At 29.6% G+C, this 27472-nt stretch overlaps 1 long non-coding RNA gene across 1 annotated transcript in view; it reads left to right on the top strand.

Moving 5' to 3' along the window:
- LOC111039091 overlaps positions 1–26455 on the top strand; it is a 68739-nt gene extending 42284 nt beyond the window's left edge. Inside the window, exon 3 of the long non-coding RNA XR_002605069.1 lies at positions 26057–26455. This is a non-coding gene — a long non-coding RNA (uncharacterized LOC111039091). The remainder of the gene's footprint in view (positions 1–26056) is intronic.
- The last annotated feature ends 1017 nt before the right edge of the window (positions 26456–27472 follow it).

Raw genomic sequence — 27472 nt, 5'->3', positions numbered from 1 at the left:
TAAATAGATTATAATAAATAATAGGTTCAACAATATTACCCTTTAGTAATGTGAGTGATACTATTGATTAAAACTGTCGAGACGACTTTTTGTCAGAACAGTACCTGTGTATAATATGATATAACTTCAATAATAAACAACAATAATAATAATTAGTCTGATAATAATAGCAATCGGTTGCACAACAATAATAATAATTAGTCTGATAATAATAACAATCAGTTGCACAACAATAATAATAATAACGATGATGTCAAAATTTGGCATTTAATGACATCAATAGCACAATCGTATAAATACGTAACCTCAAACATTGTGACCAGAACAGTGTTATCTGTAATCCACGAAACTACAACGGATGCGACGGTCTTCGGGACGGCGACGCTTTGACAGCAGGTCAAATATATGCACCAATTAATATACTTATGTTATTACATATTATATTGCACGTGCAATAAGAAAGCGTAGAAAGTAGACGGTAGAACGTTTTACACGTCCTTAATCTGTAGAACGAGAAGACGATGTGAACAAACGAAACATAAAGGCCAACGCCAGCGGTTTTCAAAGACCGGTCACGATGTGCTTGTCACAAAGAAGACGTTTGGAAAAAATAGACAGCCGATCGACGGGCTAAAAAATATGATCGATTAATAAAAATTATTTTGCACATTGCGCATGCAAATCATATCAAACATTCGGAATTCTATAACTTTGGTCATTTTTTTTCTAACATAGAAAATCGGTACAACCTCTACAATTCACGAACAAATACAAATAAAAATAAGTTGAGACCAAAAAAAAAAGGAAAATGTACAGTACGTAACTACTTAAAAGAAACAAATCATAAAATATAAATGAATATATTCTTTAGAATTGCACAGGATTTCAAACATACGATTTGTAGTCACAGATGTTTCAAAACCAATTATCGGGTCATCTGGATATATTTCTCGGGTCACTTTAATAATTTCTCGGTAGTCATTCGCAATCGATGTCAAACACACGTGGTCATGTTGTTAAAAGCGACGTATCCTCCATGAAACCTGTCGTTAAAACATCAAGGTATTACGAATTGTAACAAAAGGTTCCCCAGATATGACACAACCTGACGAAGCACCCGAGGACAGTAAGCACAACACCAAACATCACATTCAGATCACACCAGAATCTCAATAGTTTCATGCCAGCCACGATGCTTGACACCAGACAAACTCAACGCAGTTGAATCCGGGTACTCTTTAGTTACTCGACCATCAAACAATGCCAGTGATCATCAACACTAAACTTGGTTAAGAAAACATTACAGACGTCGTCTTGCTGAACAATATCACGAAGATCAAAATCAGGGTTTCGCATCCGAATTAATACGATGCCTGTATCCCGTTAAAGTAACCGATGCCGTTGAGAACATGAAATGTTTACAACCCCTGATACATAGCCGATGAGTTGAACAACAATTTGTCAAGGATTTATGTATTGACAAACGAGGCGTAGGTAGTATGAACTTAGCTAAAAAGGTTCATAGCAATATAATTTTTAAGTAGAAAATATGAAACGAAAGTAGTTATATCATAAAATTGCTATAGAAAATATTTCAAAAAAGACAATTCATGTTGTTAAGCTTTACAGAAATCGAGTATAGATATCGTTTGCCAGTTAGGAATCTGATTGTGAAGACCCAGTAAAATAGTATAATATAAATACTTCATATTATTTAGAAACTTATTTTTAACATTGATTAGATGTCATGAGTGTCTTCCATTAAAAACCATAAATTAAATTAAATTAAATATATTCCAAGTTCACCGCAGTTAAATATAATTACGTAGACAATTTACGACGAGTTAATTAAGTATTAAATATAAATTTATAACTCAACTGATTTGACAAATGGTGAAATGGCACGAAAAAATATAAATATTAACTAAATGAAATAATGCGATTTGGAATAGGATTTTTTATACACAATTCGAGACTCTGTATGATATTAAATAAAGACAAATCAATATAATTTCAAGTACTAAAACAAATGAATTGTGAGTTGAATATATGGGGGAAACGTACGCATTACCACAAAAGTTCTATTCATATTATAAAAATATTTTTAAATATAGCGTCCTGGTATCACGATTAGTACCTCAGAATTTAACTGCAATTATTAATGTCAAAGTTTTGTCTCCCACTAAACATTTCTGGAAAAAAGTATTGTTTTGATAAATGAAAAAAGAATCAAGTTGATGACTTGATTGGCTGTCGAGATCTACTTCAAAATTATTATCCTAGCTCGGCGATACCAATTATTGACAAATGTGTTAATGTTTTTCTTGTTCCCTCATCACAATTTTTGTTATCACTTATCATTAATTCATCATTTTGTCAGTTACACATTCCGATTTTTCCTGGTTAACCGCCAGCAGAGAAAGCTCTGCGTGAAAAATACTACTCCTCCGATTCATTCCGACTTGAAACATTGAGTTACATTTTACTTTTTACGTTTTACCCCAAACACGAATGTCGTAGTGTTGAACTGCTGAATAGTGTGCGCAACATTCCACTTCCGAAAAAAAATAGGATGTTGAAACTGGTGGTTGACCTTGAAGGAGCGTTAAGATTCTTCCCATAAAAGTTATACAATGAAATACCTATACTATCGCTTATAAACCTAATGTTTTCTCCTTACCTACATACAGGACAAAATAAAATATGAAACTAGATGTTCCTGATTGAATTAAAAATATATCTAGTTCTACAAGTTTTAACTTTCACATTGAATGAGGCATTACGGGTACATTGATTGGCTTTCAAATTTGATATCTTTGCTAAATAATAATACATTTTATGTTTTTATTTAATATAACACAAAGCAAAGGCTTAAGGGATAAATTGACATATTATATATATATATAGATATGGATCACATGAGATTAAGTAAAAGGTTAACTAATACTACAGTATACCTACTATATGAACAGTTAAAAGATATTACATTTGGTAGAATCGAATGGCGACAACGATACATTTGGTAAAAGGTAAATTTGAGTCAGAGTCCTGGATATTATAACATATCACATAATGATTAAAATATCAAGCAAAGGAATCATCGTCATTCATTTTTCATGTAAATCAAATTTTTTAACTAATTAGTAATAACTGTACACTTCATACTTACCTGAAGAATACCAATTAATAAAATACATTTTAAAAATTGACAGTCAACCATTAAAATCAAAATATGAAAAATATAACTTTTTATAAGTCGCAACAAGTATGAAAATTATAATTAGATCTATTATTTTGTTCAAGTAGGTATACAATTTAAACATTTAATTTATTCATAATTTATGCATAATTAATATAATAATAGTACCTGGTTTTTGTTCCTATAAACAACATCAAAAAAATGTCTTATACTTTTTATTTCAACTTACATTAACTCAATAAAAAAATATTTTGTAAGACACAATATTTGGAAAACTCTTGATTTTAACTTGAAAACAATATAATTTCATTTATTCTTACCTGAAACAAAAAAAAATTATTTATAATAATGTATTTATCTTTAATATTATGCGGATACACGTTATGGCCGTAATCGTTATTATAAAAAAAAAAAAACAATTACATAATATAGGTACGATTGGTTATAAAAGCACAAATCAAATTATTGATTACTTTAACTCTTAGTTAGTTTGTGTTGATATATTATATACCCAATAAAATAAAACACATTGACAGACTCTTATATTCAAAAATGCGTCAATATCAGGTAAGCATTTAACTTATTCTTTGGTCGCCTAAGTTGCGAATCAAAATAAACTCAAACAAATCTGTACATGCACCACTCATGTTAAAAATATCCAACCCTCTATACCTCCACTTTCAAGAATTACTAATTCCAAACTTTTTGGAAGTCAAACATTTCGATATTACGCTCGATAAAATACAGATTTGGGGCATTCACTTAAAATAAAAAAATATAAATTCTCAACAGCCGAATATATATATACTTTAAGCAATTATAAAATCAAAGCTCTCAATCCCCACAAAACTCATTATATACAAATGTCTTTTAAGGCCTACATGGGCATATGCGATTCAAATTCGGGGTTGTGTAAAGCCATACTAAATGTGTGCAATATAGAAGCGTTCCAATCGATCACTTTCCGTATGATAAACTTCAGCTCAGTGGTATTGTATACTACTACGCACGCTCCAGCCAGAATTCAAAATTGAAACTGCAGGTAATTAGTTACCCACTTAACATTATAAAACATTCAAATTCTACAGACCCCATTAAGAGGAAGTCGTACATGCATGTGTCGTCTCCGTCCTGCACACATACGATATCTCAAATTGTCGTTCACCAAATTCAATAGTGTGCTGTTAGTTTTGATATTAGAGTTACTTATCATACAATTTAAAGGAAAGTTATTATCAAGGGCCAAAAGTAGTCTTTAGTTGATATTATTAATTTGAAGTTAGTTATGATCATTTTAAAATGTACAGTTTCAAAAAGGTCATAACTTACTTAAAAATAATAATATCAATAAAAACCTTCTTGGGGTCCTAAATAATAATCTTACCTACAATTAAATTTTATAATAGGTAAATTCACTCTTATATCAAAACTAACAGCACACTATTGAATCTGGTGAACGACAATTTATATGTCGTACTTGTGTAAGACGGAGACAACAGATGAGTGTACAATGTTCACTAAATAGTCTAAAACATTCGGAGGCTAAAAAAAAATTATGTAGAGGCCTAATATTATTCACATATTTTAAACAATAAATAAAAAAAAAAAACGGAGGCTAAAAAAAAATTATGTAGAGGCCTAATATTATTCACATATTTTAAACAATAAATAAAAAAAAAAAAATAGAGTAAACAAATTAACACATTGAGATTTATAACTCGATGGTTTGTGTCCTCGTAGTATTATATCCTTGTTCATTTATTCTACATGCTAAATATTTATCTTATTTGCTTATTGTGCATTGATGCACAGATTGTAAATATTCGCTTAGTTAAAAAAACATTATTTTCCTGCTCTCGCTGTGTTAAAGCACTCGACTGTTTGAGCAGAATAAACCAATTATTATTAAAAAAAAAAAAAACCATTCCGTTTATCAAGTATAGATTGTTCTTAATTTCTACCAACAGTCGTTCAAAACTATTCTTTGCCAATATAATGTATTAGTAGTATTAGACGGGAAATGTTATTTTTATGTAACAGTCTATAGTTGAGATTTCAACAGACTACAGAAGTTACGACTGACACAAAGTAACAAGAAAACCAAGTATAGACCTCTATAACCGATGGAAATAGTGTCATCAATAATATTCTCAACTGTAACAATGAGCAACGCCACAAACTAAATAACAAAGAGGAATGATTCACGTAATTTTCTCGAATTCGCTGAGCCGTGCGTATAAAGCGAATCAACTTAAGTCGATGAATTAAATTATTTTAATCAACTTCGAGATTCTAGTTTTTTTTAGTTTTTGTTGTTACCTACTTTTTATCTTTAAACATTTGTGTAATTATTATCTATGACCAAATATTTATTTTTGAATTAATATAACTTTATACTCTGAATTTGTTTTTGGCAATTAATAGAGTTGACAAAAAAAATTGTAGATTATAGGATTCCATGAATTCCAGAAAACTCATAATAGAATCCTAAATCAATAAATACATACATGTATATATACGTATGAGCCCATACCATCCCTACTCGTTTAGAAACGAATACATTATTCTCTCTTATCCTATCGAAGTATAATATTCTGACACCTCAGGGAAATCATTTTGAATACACAAGAAAGAGAGATGAATTATTACGCAAAGGCTTAATATAAATATATTTGTAAACACTCGAATATGTATGTATACTAAAGAGGCATATTTTGTTTGCTTTAAAATAACCCTAGGTATATATATATATATATATATGTAATATGTATATTATATATATTATTCATACATTTGTGACCAATATAGAAAACAAACAAGAAAATGTAATTAAAACAGTTAAAATAATGATATATTTTTCTATAGTATACATATATTTTAATTCTAATCAATGGTTTCAATGATTTATTTAAAGTGCGTTTATGTATTTTTTTTGATCTTATTAATTTTAAGTTTCTTTGACGTACGTCATCTAAAACTTATTATCGCCAGAATTACAGTTATTAACATTTGGAAAATAGATAACAATTGGTAATAATATATTAATAATAAAAGATACTATTTACTACGTTCTAGTGTGTTCATGTACTATGTACATTGTGTAATATAGCTGTAAGATTTCTAATGTATAACTTATTTAGAATTATGTAGCTTTTATTTAAAAAAAAAAATTTTAAAAATAAATTGCTTAACAACAAATCTTGGCTAAATTTTTGAATACAAACTATGTACAAGTCAACTAAACTAAAAGTTATCCTTTTGTAATACACAAGAGTGATGGAAAAATATACAGAATGTCCTCATAAACTTTATTATAGGTACGTCTAACAAAAATCTATCAAATAAAAGATAGAAACACGTTGTTGTAAAATAAAATGAAATTGAATAGTATCAGTAAGTGTGATCGATTTCCATAAACAAATCAATAACATAATAAGACCTATATTACTCATCGTGAAGTAAAATATTTTTACACATAATATAAATATAGGTGACTCATATAATGTTCTGATATGGTACGAGTCAAGTGGATAAGACTAAAGAAATTCCATTATCTCACCGACAAGAAAAAGCATCGTAAAAAATCTGTATAAAAGTGATACTGCAACGCATCGTAAACAAAATAAATTGATATATTTTTATTTTAAACATGTTCCTATTGTTTGAAAACTTGAACGAAAATAAAGGTGGTAACGAAACAAAACGGAATTACTTTAATGGAAACGTTCAATAATCAATATACAGCACCTTACAGCATAAAATAAAAAACAAATCTCAAGGAATATTTTAGTTAGTTCGGTTCCAAACTATAACTTAAACATTCAATTTCAATATGATTATTTAAATGGAATGTTTAAAATATAATTCATAAATTAATAAACCTAATAAATAACATTATAATAATAAACTATTTATACCCGCTTTTATGTTGATAGTTTGAAATGAACTATTTTATACGATTTCATATTTAAAGATAAAACCTTACTATAGTATAATATGCTATAATATATATATATATATATTACTATATTGAGTCTCCACAATTAATGGCGAAGTTATTGTTCAAACCAATTAACTTAGGGTTTAAATGTTTAATATATAGTCGAATTTATAGGTACATTCTTTGGATTATTGATGTTATTTTAATTGTTCATTATATACATACAATTAAAATGGTTCAAGAGTGAAATAATTAAACCACTATGTATAGTTAAGTAAATTGTGAATTAATTGTTGGCCCTGATTGCAGGAAAGTTAAGTGTCCAAAAACTATACGTAAATCAATCCCTTCAAACATAACTCCTTGTGATTTAGAATGTATGTTATGATAAAATAAGTTAAGACCTCGACAAATCCTTATACGAAGAAATTTTAAATTAAAAATTATTTGGAACAAGTTTTTTTTAAAAGTTTAGTTAATGAGTTGACCCGAAGCGAGTTTTACTTTAAATTATTTAAACAAAAATATAAACCTGTCGGATCTGCTGTAAGTAGTTGGCTCATGTTGAACGAGAAAGTGAGATAAATCCCCTGTGTTGAGCTTAGGAAACGAAAGTAAGGGATTCTTATGATTTAAATAAGCATGAATGATTTATGATAACAAACTATTCTGTAGTTAATGAATGAAAATCAAATGAAAACTATGAAGTAGTGGGCACGATTTTATAAGATTGAATGAAATCATACATGTTTTGATACAAAATTTAAAAACAGTTCTTAAGAAATGAATTAACAATTATTAAGCCAGGAAAAATTCTTAATTAAGAGTAACGCATAACAATATGTGAGTACACAGTCGGCATTAAAATTATATTATATTAAGTATACTATAGTACTATTAAATACTATATTAAGTATACTATAGTACTATTAAATACTATATTAAGTATACTATAGTACTATTTATTAAGTACTATATTAAGTATACTATAGTACTATTAAAAACTATATGAAGTACACTATAGTGCTTACATTTAGTATACTACAAGTAAATATTATGTATTGTCAAGTAACTTTTTGGTTACATACTTCTTATTTATGACGTATAAATGACCGAATGCTTCTTATCAAAATATCCAAACAAATACTTTATTTATTAGTAATATATATTTATGCTATACACAAAATACTATCTAATAAACTTATTTGTATATTTTATAAACCATCCATCAAAATTTAATTTAAGGCAAGGATTATGAAAAAACCACCATTTTTTTTTTATTATATCTCAAGAAATAAAAGTTTTGAGAAGCAAAGTTTTATATGGCCTCCAGTAACATCAATTTAAAAATTAAGTTCTAAATTAAGATTAAATAGATTTTTTTCAATTTGATTTTCATTTTGCGCTCAAATTCAATATTCGCCAGTCAATTTGTAACTAATTTACCTACCGCACATCAAATATCACGACATTTTTAGATTTCCCAAGAGATCGTACACAATATTAGGAATAAAGGTAAATAAAAATAAAATAAAAAAACTTTACGCACACTATACGTACACAAAATATGTTGGTTATTCAATAACCTTGGGATTTTATAAATATTAAATACAATACATACACTATATATTACTTACCCAGTTATTTTCAATTCAAATTGTAGAATACCAATTTATTACAAAATACGCTGTACCTTTTTAAATTAAGTATAATGTTATACTGTAAAGTTGGTATAAACGTATAGCTATGTGCCTGTGTAGCTAATTTTATTACAGATTGATGACATTAATCATATTATTTATCATATTCAACCACTAAAATATTGTTCTAACCATGCATATGCTATAAACGTACACAGACGCGCGTAAAGGAAAAGCTTTTGATCAACTACATATTTCCCTCGGTACCGCGTTGTATAATTGCCTATTTTGGTATAGTCATAGTACGCCAAACAGCTAAATAACTTTTTGATCGAAATATTACATTTTATACGAAATAAATGTTTGAAATATTTCAAAGAATGAACACTTTGACCAAATCCGAAAATTAAAAGTACCTACCCACTGAAAATTGTAACATATACCTAATGCTGAAGAAACAGCTAGGCGAGACGTGAAAATGTCATAGTGCTTAATACCATACAGCAGTTGATATCGAAGCGATGAAAAAGATCCAAAGAATTTAAATAATACATTTACTTTAGGTTAAACGGTTACCTCGTGCAGGTAAAAATCTGTATTTCATCTATATTGACCTAGATGAAAAGAGCAGTATAAAATTATATTTTACCGAGATTAAGGGATTTGCAGGATACAGTGAGCTCGCAGGTTGTGTCAATCATTAGGTTAGCTAATATTATACTGATGGCAAAACATTTTTAAAAACCATTTGAGTAAGGTAAAAAAAGAAACAGAGAGCGACCAATGTACGATAAGCCAATAACAATGCGATGACCGCCGGATAATGATCGATTATAATAGAATAGTACCTACTAATATTATAATATTTCAGAATTGATGAAATATAAACGAAATGGATTTAACACAAATAAAAATTATTTGTACAACACGTATGTACAAAGTCTTTTTTAGTATGTGTTGAGAAATCCAAAAAAACATAATTTAGGAAATAAATGTAACGACATATTAAAATGTCAAGACGGTAAATCACGAGCAGAGAAACCAGGAGCTTTGGGAGGGGGGGGGACTTTGAACTATGACAGACAATGTAAAAGGAGAATTTTTTACCGATTTATTAAAAAAATCTCCCGGACGAATGGACATTTTAAATTGGACTCGGACACAATGATATATAATATAATGAATAAAAAGTTGTTAAATAATAAAAGAACAGGAGCGATGTCCAGGGGAAACAATACAGATTTAATTCAATTTGGCACCCACCCCGTTCAGAAATTCTCTCACTGCTCACCGGCAAATATAGGTATACTACTACTACACACGCGCCGACGGACAAAATTAAAGCTACACACGCAGAGAATGAAATACACACAATGTACGTATATCTGACCAGCGGCATAAATCCACACACCCACAACAATCGTGTTAGCCATGCAACTACGTGACCGACGCGCAGCGGTTAGCATATGCCCCTACGTGCGGGTGAGTCGATCGACGACGGAAATTTTAATTTAGGACGACGGTCAATCGGCGGCAATGGCCGCGATACCTGCAGGTGATGGATTGGCGTAAGCTGAGGCCGTGGAGATTACCCCCCACAAACCGCCGCAAAAAAACGCCGTCCACAACCCCCAAACACCGCCCGCGACCGTTCGATGAGTTTGAAAAATCACTCGGAGCATAAACGATTCCGAGGGCGTATTCCGCGTGCGGAAGGGTTGTTTTTAGATGCGTGTTATGACCGTATTATAAAAAGTTTTATCACTTGGACCGAGTAAATTATAGTGATCGATTATTTATTTTTGTTTGACGTAAAATACAAATTTCTGACCACAGAATAATTTGTAAATTTATTTGTACATAGACAAAATTATGGTTTTGATGAATTTCGTCAACATTTGAAATTCAAAAGCTATAAAGAGATTGTGACCATGTATTTTGGGTATTTATTAATTATTCTAGAGACCGCTCGTGAGAAAATAATGATCGAGTATTATATACATTGACTTATTGGCATGAATCGAAAAAAAAATGTTAATTAATAGCTCAAAAACAGCAAAAACGTTTAGAAAATTGTATCATGTCTAAAAAATACTGATATACATGTTTGACGATTTAAGTATCTACATTCTACCGTTATAAATTTTTGAATTACTGCAATAAAGCCAAATCGTTTTAGTTAGAAATGGTTGGTGCCTTAATATTCCAGTTTCCAAGTTTACTTTGGATCTTCACAACACAACTCAAAATCCTATACCAAGAGTTATTATAATATTATGTTTGACGATAAAGACATATCATATCTAGGATTTTTCAGAATTTTACACATACAAACTAAACGCTGTTTGTACGTATCTATAATTGAACATGAGCGTAGTACATTTGAAAAATGTAAGTGATGACATAAAAATCAACTTTAATTTGTTTTAAACATATTATAACATAATATAACCTACTAAAGTATGTATTACAACGGCATAACCCAGCGAGTCTAGGTTATATACTTATATAAAAAGGTAATGTTGCTCCCTGTTTATGCGTTTAACTATACTTAAAGTATCATTATACAGATATTCAAAACATAAGTTAATTGCATTACCTTCATTTTTATTTAACTCATAAAATTAATACAAATAATTGATAAATAAAAAAAATATACTTCGTTAATATACTCGTAGAATACAAAAAAATAAAACATTGTTATGTTGTAACTCGTGAATAATAATAATCTTATAAATGATGATGTTCGTACAATGTGATGGTATTTGTAATTTTCTATTGTTATAATAATTGAGTAATAAAAAAATTGAACGGCACATAAAATGTTATAATTAATAACCATGCTATAAACTATACTATGGTGAATACAAGAAAATTCATTAAATCTAATAAAAAAAATTAATGACTGAATGACAACAAAAGATCAGGTAGCCTGGTAAAATGTTAATATTGGCATAATATAAATGCTTGCAACTCGGAAAAAAAAACGAAATGACAACCGGGAATATACGAAATGATGAAGTTGTATGCTTTATAACGAAAACACCACACATACGACAAAAAAAGTAAAATGTAGCACAACGTTTTGTAAATTGTATTTTGTATAAAAATTTTCATACTTTGTATTATATGGCTTTTTTTCTCCATTACTCCCTTCCCACCACGCGTATCGTGTTTCTTACCTTTGTACAAGTATGTTACAACATATAATGTAGGTGGAGTAAAAAAGAAAAATATATTTAATAAACGTAGACGATAAAATAACCTTGTCCTATAAGTTACAACAAACTGCAGGGAGTATTGTAAATTATAATTAAAATACACGCGCTGAATTCAAAACCGTAATTATAATAATAACTTGTCGTCCACAGTAATATATACTTTTTTTTAATTTCTAAATGTGTATATTTATTAAAAATATAAATATATCAAAATACTTTCCAATGTACACTAATTTAGTTGCCTGACCAACATTTAAATTTGATCATCTGACACTATAGGTGAATCAACAAACACGATATTAAATTGGGTTCTCCTGTTAAATGGATTTTGTTAATCTATAAACAAACACGGCTACGGGATTTTAAATATACGTTGTCACAATGGGGGGTTTATCATAACAATAACAATAATGGTAAAATATTAAATGACCTTTCACATAACATAATATACAGCAAAAGTCTTCCCTCATTACTTTCGTTGACTATTTTTCCCTTTTTTTTATCAGTTCCCGGTCATAAAATGTGTTTAAAAATTGTTTGCAGTCATAGAGTATTGTTTTTTTTTTACTAATTGAATACATTTTAAAATATATAGGTAAATATTTATAATTCAATTTGTTTTCCATAAAAAAGTACTCAGAATCTGGGCAGACAATGGTTTACTCCTATAGATATTAAAATTGTTTTGTATTCTATTATAATTATTAAAGTAATACTAAAAATATAAGAAATCCAATTTTATTTTATGTTTCTAGAATAAAATATTACTTGAGTCATGAATCATGACTCATAACGGTACGTTTTCCCTGCAGCGTCTGAACGTTGGTGTATGGACTCCGCACAGGGAAATCGCGGTACATTAAATCATAATACTATGACTAAGCCACAAATAAAAAAATCGTTAATTCGTTAAGTTCTTGATTCCGTATCTTTGAAGTTACTTAAATTGTATCTAAGAATTTGTGTTTCTTAGGCTTTCCATTACCAATATGATAAAATATATAAATAAAAAATCATTAACTGCAATATTTACATTTAAAAAAATATCAAAACACATCAGACGGTAGTTAAAAAAAATTCATATCGATGAAAGTAATAAATTAAGTAAAATAAATAATTATTAAACATTGTATTTTGATGTGTTTGGAAGGGATGATGAGTGGGATTAAGGCAAGACCATCAGAATTTGTGAGGTACTTTATTATGTTTGGCGTTACTTCAAGGCCTCTTGAATAGAAATATTAAATATGCCAACCCCATAATAATTGTGTTTATATAAGAGCACGGTAAATCTTACAAGCCCCTTAAAAAAAAAATCAATGAAGGAGAATTATAAAAGATAATAAGACTTAAGGAGATAACGAATGAGAAAATCTTTTTGAATAATATTCAAGTAATTAAGGGCATTAGGTAGTACATATTATAGAAATTAGTTAACGGTCTGCAATTTTGCATTGTATATTAGGCTGTAAAAATATTAAAATGACCACTCAATATAAAATAAAAAATAAAAATGCATATTGTTTCAGTAATAGAATGTATACTCTCAGAACATTTTATTAGAATCCTATCAAGTCATATCTTTTGTGATTTTACACTATGGCTTTTCTGCGATGATACTCGTAAAAACTATAGGCAGAAACACATTGCAACGGTTCAAAATCTTATCAAAAAAATATTGATAACGATGAAAATGAGATTTACTCATTTGGCGGCAACAATCAAGCGATTGGTGACCTGGCTGCCGTCGCCCGTCACTTGACGAGCCGCTCGAATGGCATGACCGACCAAATCGCAAACCCGGAAAATCGCGCCGTATACAACAAAATCAACATAAAATAAACTTTGCACAGCACTCACCGGGTCTCCGCCATTAGTTCGTTTCCGTTTTTAATTTTGATTTTCCGCAACCAATCGTACGGCCGGCGAGTTAAAAAAAAAATTAATTTGAAAGGAGTTACATTTTTCAAACCGGTTTGATACTCAACATGTGGTGGACACTAGACATATACCTCATAATACTAGACAACAACTTAGTATAACAACAGCATTGCGAGCACAATTAAATGTATAAAATATCTTTAATCGTTACTATGAGTGGCATAAAAACATGTCGCAGTGATATGTAGACCGCCTTGACGAAAAAATACGGCTATGAAGCCTGTCTTGAAAACAAAATAAAATAATCTATATATTTAAACAATATCTTACCCTACTACCCCGCACTGCCATACATATTGAGTTAACGATTAAACAAAAAACGTTGTCTAAGTAATACATTGTATTTTCATCGATTATCTTATCAGCGCAATGTTATTTTAATAGTCTCTTTATCATTTCAAACATTAAATAGAATGTAATAGACTTTTTCAACTCGAATTTGTTTCATATATGAGTAGGTAAATAAATGATAAATGTAATTCTATACAGGTAAATGCTTCCATTGATATATTTTTTTTTATTATTACTATTACTACCCAAGTCTTTTGAATTTGAACATTCAATTGATATAACTGATTGTAATCAGCTTACGTTTTTCGTTTTAATTGCTGTGTGGGGAGGGTTGTTACGTGTTGCGTAGTGATAGTTAAGTGTTTTTCCTTTTAAAAATAATGTACAATACAACTTTCAAATTGAATGAGCATGTAAAAAGTATCAAACAATCGTCTACAGTCATAAATTTCGTTTATTTTTATTGGGTATTAATGTATGCATCGTTACATGTGATAACCTTTGACCTATACTAAAGCATCGTCATTCAAGAAGACATGTTGTGTATTTCAATGATAGAACCTCAACACATAATCAACGTGCGTGTCGTCATTGCAATACTAAATACTTTTTAACAAATCTCGCATATTATTTACTATTGTAAAAAATGATTTATTTACACACCTAACACATACGATGACAATTACGTTCATATTGTATAATATACGAGTCCCGAGAGTTGAATGCATGATTACATATTGTAAAAGACACGCGAGATATAAAAATAACAATAAAAAAATTAAACAGTCAATTCAAAAGAGAACAAAACTATAATAAATACCCATATAATATAAAGTAAGTCTTGTTGCAAGCTATAATAACCTTAGCAGTTGATGCTGTACCATGAATAAAAAAATAAAAAATAAATATAGAAAGTAAATAAATAAAAATACGATGTAATACGTATGGTATTCATATAAATAATATTATTTTACGAATGAAACATAGAATCAACCACGAAATATTTTTTTTAAAAATGGGTATAATATAATGAAATGTACTTAATACATTGTTGTCGACACGGTCGTTCGTGTTGTACAAAATATTTAATATTTCCAAACAGCGAACGGCGACGTCCCTAAAAAAACATTGGCGAAAGGTGTCAAATTCGCAGCAGAACATTATTAGATAAATTTGTCAATTTTTCCGAACGTTATAAATTCATATTACGAAATTCGTAGCGACTACGTACAATATTCAGGCGACATTGGTCGTCAATCATTTTAACCGCAGTTCGCTGTTACCCGAATCCGTTCCACCACCGGTTAACTGCGTTCATTGGAACGACTGTCGTATGAGGTTAGGTTAGCATGCGTATATTATCACAAAGACAATGTGCAGAGAACCATAGCAACGGTGACAGTGTGTGTTCGAAAAGACGATCGTTTACAATATGTAGCAAAACATTCGATACCCGCGCCCGGTACGAAGACGAAATTAAAAAAACTGATGATATCGACAAACGGGGGTTCCGGGGTGTATTCGTACAGGGCAGACATTATACGAAATGCAATGTCGTAATATCGTCCAGTGTACCCGCCCTACATTAATAACGCGCCAATATCAAACTCGTATCGGTATCTCGTCGATCGTTTCTAGAGACGTTTTGTACCATAAAGATTTTGCCGGTCCAGTAAACGTCCGACTGAACACGTTTTACGAGCGCAATGCGACTTTTGTGACTTTTGTACAATAGTATTATTAATACTTTGAACGGTTTAAATTTCAATCCCGTCAAAACGTTTTTTGCAATTGATTTTTTCGTGACCTTTGTAAATCGACCGGAATACACTGTTTCCGTGTCAGTTTGAGATCGATATTACCGAATTAGTCAGAGAAGGGTGACCCCGTATCGCATAAAAAATAATTGGATGTTGGCTATTGACTGATGAAAACTTTCTGCTCTGTTAGAAGTTTTTAAAATATACACGAAATTTGTATGCAATTGGTTTTCAATTATACCTTGGTTTTGACTTTAATCAAATTCCCAAAGGTCAGACGGGATTAAAAGCATCAGTTGGTTATACTCAAAACGAAGATGTACATTTAACAGAGGTAAAAATTCGCAGTTTCGCTTGAAATTCTGCATCAAAATGGTCAATTTGATATTTTTGTTACGGGTTGTATAAAGTATAATTAAATACAAATTTTGGCTCTGTTCCTTTTTTACTCAGACGTTGTCGAATATGTAAAAACACAACAATTCTGTGCATAGGTAGGTAGATTTTCATAACCATATGAGGTGATATTTTATCATGTATATGAATTTATGCAAAAAAGGTTTTACCAAGTTATAATAAAAACTAATTTAGCAATACATTTTTTATCACTTAAATATTTTAGAGAGCAATAAGAGTTATTTTTCTATAAAATTCAGTTTTAATAATAATATTAATTCAATATATAGTAAAAGCTTGAGAGTTTCCGGTTTTTTAAAAAGGACTTATTCAGATTTTAAAGCCATAAATTGTCTTGTCACGCTCTATAGCGCATTCGTGAGATTGATTTTGGATGTTAGGTCTGTGGTATATGAAACCCATATCTGTCCAATCAAATTTAAAAACTCGAGAAATTACCAAGGAGCTTTATTCACATGTTTGGGTACAAAATTGGTTTTATAAATACGTCAACCACTGGGATTGCTAACCGCATGGGCTTACTCTCTTTAGCTAAACGACGAAAATATTTCGCTGTAGTGTCTGTGTATAAATTATTAAGAGGTAAGACAAATTGTAAGAAGTTTTTATCTCTAATTGGGATCTCACGTTTCTGTATTTAACTCAAGGAATAATAAATCAAATTTTCATGTTCCCTCTTCTTAAATTAATTATTTCAATAATGGTCAGATATTCTGTTAGCCAAAGTCATAAAACGATATAAAACATTTATATTATAATTATTTTCATTATGATCCAATACCTAAATTGAAGATTATAATTTCAATTGAATGTAAATAATTGTAATTGATAGTCTATTTATTAGTATTTAAGGTTTAACAATGTTCGTTGTATCTATTACTCTTAGCAAGGTTTAAAATTATTAATATGAAAATATTGATTAATACCGCAAAACTACAGTGGATAAAATAATGTTTTGTATCTTGAAGCACTGTAATAAAAATAAATAGTAACAATTAAATCGAATATGACACGTAAACACATTGTATATTATGCCATAAATCATTATGATTAAATTAAATTCATGCTTGCATACACAGACTAATACATACATCAAATGTATTTTTTTCGAATGTTTATCATTGAAAAGCTAAATAATGTTTAATATATACTATTGTATTTGGTCAAATATTGTTCCTGCCTAAATACTACACTAATTTAAACGGGTATTATAAGTTCTATTTATTTTACTGCAATTATAATAAAGAAGATTTTCAGTGACGGTATAAAATGAAATGCTGTGCAGTCACACTACAGACGAATCGAAAGTATATCGTTTATTTATTCAACTAAATAACCTTAGGTCGTATTAGGTACGTCGGTTATAAAAAACAGCAGCCGTTAGTCGTTACACACAAGCCATATGCCTGGCCGGTCCAACACGAACATAACACTTATCCCGACCGAAAAGCATCCCAGCGACATGTGCCAGCGACATATTTCCCGTCTTAATACAAATACCTACTCATCCCCACACAAACCAGAGCTAATAGCGTGTGCGCGGAACGAGTTTGTATCTAAATAATAACAATAATGTATAGCACACGCGTGCCAGTCAAAACGCGCGTGTTCGCGTTTAAATGTATGACAACGACCCACACGTGCAGCTATAATAACGGTATAGGTGCTCCTCCTATTATTTAGTGTGAGCGCAATTTGTTTTTCCGCGTTGTGCGCAATCCGACGGAGGAGTTTTCCTCGGAAAATTAGACGTATTGCACGAACATAAGATACCTAAGAAGTGTTAGTTGACGTATATGCAACACAAAGGAATAAAAAATCCGCAACAACGCACAGCACGCGAAATTATCAAGTAACTCGTGCAGCGTATGACAATCCGTCACGTTTTGAATTTTTCCCAGCGTTTAGGCGTGCCCACCTCGAGGGTGCGGCTCTCAAGGAAATTGCCTTCCACTCACTCCAATTTTCAGAGGAAAACTAGCCTTACACTATCTTTACAACTCACGCGTACCACGCCCACTACACGATTGAACTTGTATTTCCACACACATATAAGCACGCACTCGCAAACATTATATAAACATACATACTTACATACATTCACACTCAAAACAAACAAACACACACACACACACACACACACCTCTACATATAAACACATTATATATTCTATCACAAGAATCAACAGACATTATTACCATCGATTCTTTTCTCAAATGTTCACTCAAACGTAGGTTACCTACCAGTGACGAAAACAATTAAAAATTGTTCAATCGGTTTTCTAAAAGATTGCACGTATAGAAAGTAATTAGCAAAATTCCAAACAAAACAAAAATCACTAAGCTCGTGTGGCTATAAAAGTTCATTTTTATTTTTGTAATAAAAAACTACATTTTTTATCTGACCAATTTGCTATGATAAGTAAAAAAAAACTTAAAATAAAATTTACAAAATTAAGGCATGGGTTAGACTAATTTAACATAATTTTGTAACTTATACATAACCTACGAATTTCATCATCCTTTTTTATGATACCCATTCAATATGTGCATTAACATAAAGTTTAAATATTGAACTCAATTAATGATTTCAACAAAAACTTTGAATCGTTAATACTAATTGACAAAATAAAAGTAATAACAATTATAATTAATTCGGTTATAACTTAAAAGATATAAAAGTACTTCACAAATTTACTTTTCTGTGAAAATAAGTTTATAGATTAAAAATAACAAATTTAAATAAAGTTGTTATATGTGAATTATACAATAAAATAACGTATATTATCCATTAGTTATTATAGCAGGTCACGCATTGTTTACAAACGGGCAATTTATAAAGTAATAAAATAAATTTGGTTATTTAACTAATATAAATGTAATGATAACCAAAACTCATATCATAGTATTATTAATCAGAATACTATATTTATATTATTTACAAATATGAAACATAAGAATACATTTATAGGTAGTCTGCTACTTCTCACCACCGCAGCAGGAGACGGACCGAAGTCTGCTAGTGTTGAGATCGGACAGGTGTCGTCCGAGCCGAGGGAATTATGTGGATAAGGACGTACTTAATATAAACTAAAAATTATCATTATGATAGTTACTCTTGTTAGCCATTAATTATAAAGAGCGGCAATCATAAATAAAAATAAAAAATACATAGAAAACATTTATACATCTGCTAAACAAATTGCTCAAAGATATATTTTAATGTACAAAATTATATGCAGAAATTATCGAAAGGGAATTGTCGTATATAAATCGGTTAGCAAATTAGCAACGAATCGAAAACAACGATTAGTCAAACTACTAAGAAACTCCGTTCGCACGTTAAGTATAATATGTGTATACATATGTAAAGATTAACGCATGAGGGAATTTAGTTAATGAGTGACTGTCACGACAATTTTGAAAAGCACCGTCGACAGGCAACATCCTTATAATATTAAAAAAATATATGATTTACATGGTAAAAGTTATAGTAAAATGAATGTAATTCTAGAATACAACAATTTACGAAACCCAATCTCGGCAGATAAGGTATAATAACAGTGTATGCAAAATGTATTTTTAACCGATTTCATATCTGCTAATTTGTCTATGTCACTGCTATTTCATTAAATATTTTTTTCTACTTGAAATCTATTTGTTGCGGATAAATAGATAAATTTCGTTGAGACGGCTGTAAACAACCCATTTCAAGGGTGACTATATATCGAGTTCTAAGGTTCCAACAAGTAGAACCGAAAAAAATGCATAACGAGTGCAGCAGCAGCAATTCGATATGTCAAAATCTATATATATATGGATTACTGTTGACGTGATAATAATCACATAAATGTACCTAAATAAATATAACTAACGTACTATAACACGGGCTTATTACAGTTCAAATAGCAAACCGAATGTGTCTAAATAAATAGAAAAACGTGCAAATTGAAATGTCAACATTCACCGGACGTCTGTATTTCGTAAGTCAACAAACGCTGGTATACACTAAACAGCAGTGCAACAATAGCCGGTATATAATTTCATAATATTAGGCAAACCATATGGTAGACTATGACTAATAGACTAGACCAATGGCTTTTATTTCCGTGCAATACACGTAAATTTGCATTTAACGTTACAATGTCACAGTATTGCAATTCCAGAAAGTAATGTATGTAAAACTAACTCACATCATATATTTTATTGGGTTTTTTTTTAAATGCAAGCATTAACCAAAGTTAATTAATTTTACTTTTTCTATAAGTACTCGACGTACATAATATAATGTGAAAAAACGATAAACCAACAAATAACTTCGATGAAATAATCTTTTTTTTCTAATGAAATTAGTTAAAAATTACAGAAAAATCATCTTATACATTCAAATGAAAATAATATTTACATATGCATGAAAAAATCGTAATTTAATAAATTGTGCTTGAACCGTCTCGCATATAATTGCATATATGATAGTATCTGTTATTTTTCTACGTATCCAAAATAACAGGGTTAAAAGTGATGATAACTTAAAATAATAATTCATAAAAAGCAATTCATTCTTCGATACAAGTTACCATTTTTAAGATTTAAAAGTTAATATTAACAAATTATGCTTAAACGTTGAATATTTTTAACAGTTTAATGACCTCGTAGAACGTTAAAATGAATAAGAACATTTAGGTATGACATAAAAACTATTCCTAAAAAAAAAACTAATAAATAAATAATTCAAGGAATTTATATCCAAAATACTCAAGACTTAATAATGTTTGTAATATAACATCTACGAAAAGGGTTTATTATATAAGTTTAATTTAAATTAGTTTAGAGGGATTACATAAACAAGTCCAAGAACGGAAGATTGATTTCCATAAATATTCCAATTGATATATAAGTTCAAAGATCAAAGAACAAAATTCTTAATAACGCGAAAAGTTTGATATAGAACATTTCTACATTAAGTACATTTATTCAGACTTTGTGAAAATCTATTAATATTTTGCGATGTCAACAATTCGAATGACAATATAATATTGTACAGACAGTAGATGTGAAATTAACATTTATAAACACGACTTTCTAATTGTACGCAAATATGTCCGAAAAGTCTATAAATCGTCTTGTTCAAAATATTAAACTCTTAAATATCTAATTTTGGTGAAAAATAATATATCCTAATACCTATACTTAAATAATTGTATCAGTTATAAAACATACAAGAAATTCTGCAACAATATTAAAAATAAATTTACGACGAAAAATATTAATACAACAACATAATAAATTAGGTAGGAACTAAAACCAACAAAGATAAAACTATAAAAGTCCTATAAGTTTGTACAAGTGTACCCAATAACATAATTGGAGACAAATAAAGCTATTCTAACCTCTGCGTTCCACGTAATATAATATACAAATTGTTGATAACACTCTATATTTATTTAATCGAGTCAAAAAGTAAAGTATAAAAGTAATATATACTTCGAATAATACTATATCATTAAACCTTCAATACGAATTAAGAATTGGTATAGTATATCAATAGTATCATAGTATATCTTAAGCATATAACTCATAAAAATTCATACTAATGGTTTTAATACTTGTTTTGTTAGCCACATTAACTTTGTACACTCGGTATTAAAATATAAACAGTTATAAATATATACAGATAATTTGTAAAAATACAATTTATTAATTTACATAAAATATGCAATCTTAGAATAAAACGGAAAAAATAATAACACATATTTTTAAACTGATCATTATTAAATAATATCTATTGCAAACATTGAATATAAAATTTAAAATAAAATTTTTTATTTTTTGAAAAGTAAACAATGACACCAAAATATAATCATTTAACATGGAAATATTTGTATGCGCAATACTTGAGCGTGTTTAATAATAATTATATTCTTATGATTCACGCCCGGGGTTTGTATATAAAATAATTATGCATAAGTATATTTTATACATAAGTACAAATGTACATAAATGGTGTATCAAATAGTTTATTAACATAGCGTTACCATATTTAACCGTGAAATTTAAGAAAAACACTTTATGTGCAACAAAAATAAATAGACAAATATTCCTTGATGATAAAGGAAAGTATATTACATTTTTGATCGTTGAACTTTTCATTCATACTGTCACCCTTTTCGTCGATGGTTAGGTCGACGTACAGGAATAATAAAACAGACATACTTTCTAAGTCCCTTTTAAAGTATAGTGGCCTTTTAGTAAATCTCATAGTCAAAAACTTTTATGTTCCATTTTTGGGTGTAATAAAAAACAAAATAAGGCAAAATCGTAAATAAAGTCTCCATAAACTTAATACAATATCACAAACCTTATGATTTATAACACATCAAATCGAACACGTGATAATAATATCATTGAAAATAAAATAATAAATGATAGTGTTAATTTATTACACAGATGTTGTTGTTATATTTTTTTTAGTTAGGTATGTTTTAATTATAAAAAGTGATATACAATAAATTGAATGATTAATATCCACATAAATGTAATATTCTATGTATGTGTGTGTGTACTGTGTGTATTATACATACTTCCTCTTTTCTTCCTGCCCCATTAAGGTACTTATTGAACAATTATTATAAAATTGTATAATATTTTTAACTTGTTGTATTTAAAAACATCACATTAAGTTATTGCACTTCGTGTATTTACAAATGGTTTTTAATTTTTATATCTGAAAACTTATCAGACTTATGTGATTTATAACTATTATTTTTTATCCATAAAAAAAACTCGGCGACCATAATCTAAAAGGACTTATTACAACATACATTTTCAACATATACTTTTTTTTTTTTTTTTTTTTTTTTTTTTAGTAATACACAATCTGTACACAATCGGCACAATAAGAGTATGAGCTGAGACACAATAAAAAAACATGAAATTATGAGCTAAGAAGCCACCCACCGATGACACTTATGTTAACATATACTTAAATTTAAAATATTCATAAAATATCGTAACACCAAAACGTGGCTCACATATATAAACTTATGCACATATATATTATATGGGGTATCTAGTATCTATCTATTAACACACAAACGCACTCACTAACAATAATAGTAAGAATCATACTTGTTATACCATATTTATACCTAATTATGTAAGACGAAATAATTCTGAATATAAATATTATAATAACAAGTTAAATAAAAATGTAAAAAAATAGAGCATTTCCAATTAAAACGAGTACTCATATCATAAAAAATGTGAGTTACGAATTTAAAAATTGGCGTGTAACGTGTAAGTATCTTCTTTGATAAATATTAACCTTTTCCCTTTACAAACAAATTTGGCAAACAAAATAAATGTAATAAAAATTTTGAAATTATATAACGATCATTTTAATGTATCAAATATAATTAAAGCACAATAAAGAAAAAAAAAACATTTTTAAGTAAGCCAACGCATGAGTATACGTGGCTAAATAGACACTAACCAAATTTAAATAAATCATGAGTTTTTTTTTTTTTAATGTATTTATTTAAAACCATGAAAAGAATTTGTTAGCATTACATCGAAAGCTTCGAGGAAACCCATACTCTAAACTTTTCCTCTAGAACAAGCATGTCAAACAATATGAACAATTAATTTTTAAAAAAAATGAATATAAAAAATGTTGACAATTTTCCTTTCGTTCCATAACTATATAAATAGTGACAGGTATAGATTATGTTACTATTCTGTCTAATTTTATGATAAACTGTAATTGAATAAGCATTGTATAGTATTGTACATAAATATAATGAATAAAATACAAAATTTGTATGAAATGTTTTTTTTCGATAAATTTTTATGTGCAGTCCGCATAGTAAGTTATTCAATATTACATATGGCCCAGTCAATACTTTGAGTTTTACATGCCAGCTCTAGAACTTAAATCTATGAATCATAAACATTTTTTTGTTCATAAGTAACCATGACAACGAAAATCGGTCGAAAACAAAAATCTTGTATCCAGCCCATTGTCCATTAACTTTATACTACTAGACAAGAACTGTGTATAAGAACAGAATTATGAGCGGCGTAACAACATCTCTCAGTGATTTAGCTTGTCTTGACGACAAAATACAATAATCTATACATCTATATAATATTATACCCTACTAAATCGCACTACTATGCATACAAGTAATCGAGAAAAAAAGCGCCCTCTATATTATTACGCTTTCCATACCCTCATCCCTTGTCTATAAGTATAAGGTCTATGATGCAGCCCAAAAACATATTTATGTTGATAGCAAATTTTCAATAATAAGTCAGGAGGTAGATAAATATTATTCATTGATGGGAAAACCAAATTTACCTATGTATTATTTACGTTTGATTTTCTCCTTCTACACACCAATGTAGTAATATTGCATATACGGAACGCCGTCTTATCAACTTTTGAATAGTACTGATCTTAATGAACTTGTATTCTAATATCACTTCCAAGCTACATACCATAAATTATTAATTATGACGTGAAATATATTTTTAATAACTAAAATGTACCACTTCAATCATTGGTGTCAGTTAATTAACATTATAACTCAACACTAAATATAAACAGAACATAATCTAACATTGAAAAAAAATGTATTCATTAAGAAATATAAAATAAATTGTCAATTTAAATAACTCAATATAAAAGGCAGAATGATATAAGAATACATCTCTTAAGATTTTAAGAACAAAAAATGGCTGAAAAAATAAATGCCGTTATCTGAGTCAATCATATGAATCTTAATTTATAACTCAATGATAATAATTATGGTAAAATTAATAGACGTAGTAATTTTTTTAATAATATTCCTTGTTCAATGTCACTCATAATTTAGTGGTAAAATTGATAAATGATTTTTTTTTTATTTCTTACGGTGTCAAAAATATTTTTATAGAAGATTTTTTCATTGATTTTTGAGAAATTTAATTTGTGATATTTTAGACTTTATTAACGGAGCCCTCCCTATCACATAAACCATGTTTTGTCCGATACAACGATTTGTTGACGTAATGTAGAAGAGGGGTTGTTAAATATATATATATATACAGCATTTAACCGACATTGAGGAGTGATTCATCATCGAGTGTTATTCATTCTATAACTTATATTTTTTTTTATCCAAAAGGGATGAAAAGTCAACCACTAGGATACGAAAAATCGAAATGAATGATTCCTGGGAATGATACCTTGATAAAATGAATAAATATAAATAATTATTAATTTACGCGCTCGCAAAAGTACTAAACCAAAATTTAATTATAAACCAAAAAAAAAAACTCAACTCCTAAAAAATATTACGACGGCAAACGAAAAAGTCATAAGCATATTATTATATATTTTATTATTTATTATACTTGTGCATGGTAGTGTAAACGAAGCGTTGGTTTTAAATTACCGTGTTTCAATATACTAATGCAATTTACCGAAGCAGAATGATATAATAGAACTATTGTCATTCAGGAATGAGCACTGTAAACCTCCAACAATGCGATACGAATTAATAACTCATAATACTCGAAATATACGTAACAATATTGTGTTTCGAAATTTCAACTGTGTGTGTGTCTGCACAGAATTAAAAAATTTTTTTTGGTACGTGATTCCAGGTGATGACCGCTGCCCAACAACAAGGCCTGGACACGACGATCGTCATGTCGTCGGAAGAACACGAAGACCACGAGCCGTCTAGTTCGAGAGATTTGTAAGTTAACCCTCATGTCGAATAAAAATTGGACCGGCGACAAGTCTCGCCGTTATTGTATCATACTTTATTTTAATTTTATTTTTAAGCATTTATTAGAGTATATACAATATGTAGCATTTTTACAATAAGCATATGCGCGAAAGATACTATTAACGTGGAATGCTTGAGGGGAGTAATACCCAGCAGTAATACTCAACGAAATTGTATCAAATAATATAATAATATGTTTAAGTTATTACAGTAATTATTCTCAGAACACGAGCTTTATAGGTATCGTAAAAATAACAACAACAACAAAAACAGTAATAATAATAGAAATAATAAAAGCAATAAATGTACATGCGTCGCTGACGGCGTGCAGGTGGAAAAGGTCAACCATTCCCCGCACGCGCGCGCACACACACACACACACACACACACACACACACACACACACACACACACACACACACACACACACACACACACCGTGGATGCGTTCTCTGCAGACACAACACAATTAAAACGCCTGACCTGACATATTCCGTTAACTTGTTAGCGTGTTTACCTGTATAAAGAACGAAAAAACGTACTCACAGACGCGGGGGTTAACAGACACGTCGGCGGGGGAAGTGTTGGCGTCAGTGCTAGGGGAGGGGCGGAATTCAAGTGAGCGCTTGTGAGTACACGCTTGAGAGTCTCACACATATTGTAAGCTTCACAAATCGTATACAATTTATATTATTACAATATGTTTTCGGAAGTCGATGAAAATCTGTCCCATCGTTTACCTACCTACACACACACACACACACACACACACACACACACACACACACACACACACACACACACACACACATTAATATAACAAATATACGTGTACCTATGTGTTGGTTGTACTATATATACTACGAAACCGACACATTGTTTCTGCATATTATATATTATTTATACACTGCAGTAGCGTTGTAGGACAAGTGAAAATGGGCCAAGAAAACGATAAGACATCGCGCTGGATTTTTGTTCTTACATTTTCGTATAGGTCCCCACAGACCTGTTTCTGTTCGTATACAAATAATGTGCGCTAGATATACAAAACGAGACAGAGTGGCGTCAAACGCCTTATAGACAAACGAATATAATATAATCATAACGCATAAACGTAAGTGTACGAACGCGGTCCCGGCTTCCCGCCACGTTAACATAGTTATTCGGAGGAGTGGCAGCTTTATACGGGTAGTACTTTTGTTTGTAACGCGACACATTTATCATCCCCCGCTCACATTAAACACACATCAAAAACTAACAGAACATACTCATATTCATATCTAATAAA

This window comes from Myzus persicae, unplaced genomic scaffold (genome assembly GCF_001856785.1).
Source record: "Myzus persicae strain clone G006 unplaced genomic scaffold, MPER_G0061.0, whole genome shotgun sequence".
Classification (NCBI taxonomy): Eukaryota; Metazoa; Arthropoda; class Insecta; order Hemiptera; family Aphididae; genus Myzus; species Myzus persicae.
The sequence above is the reverse complement of the archived record's forward strand: the minus strand, read 5'-3'. Positions and strand labels throughout refer to the sequence as shown.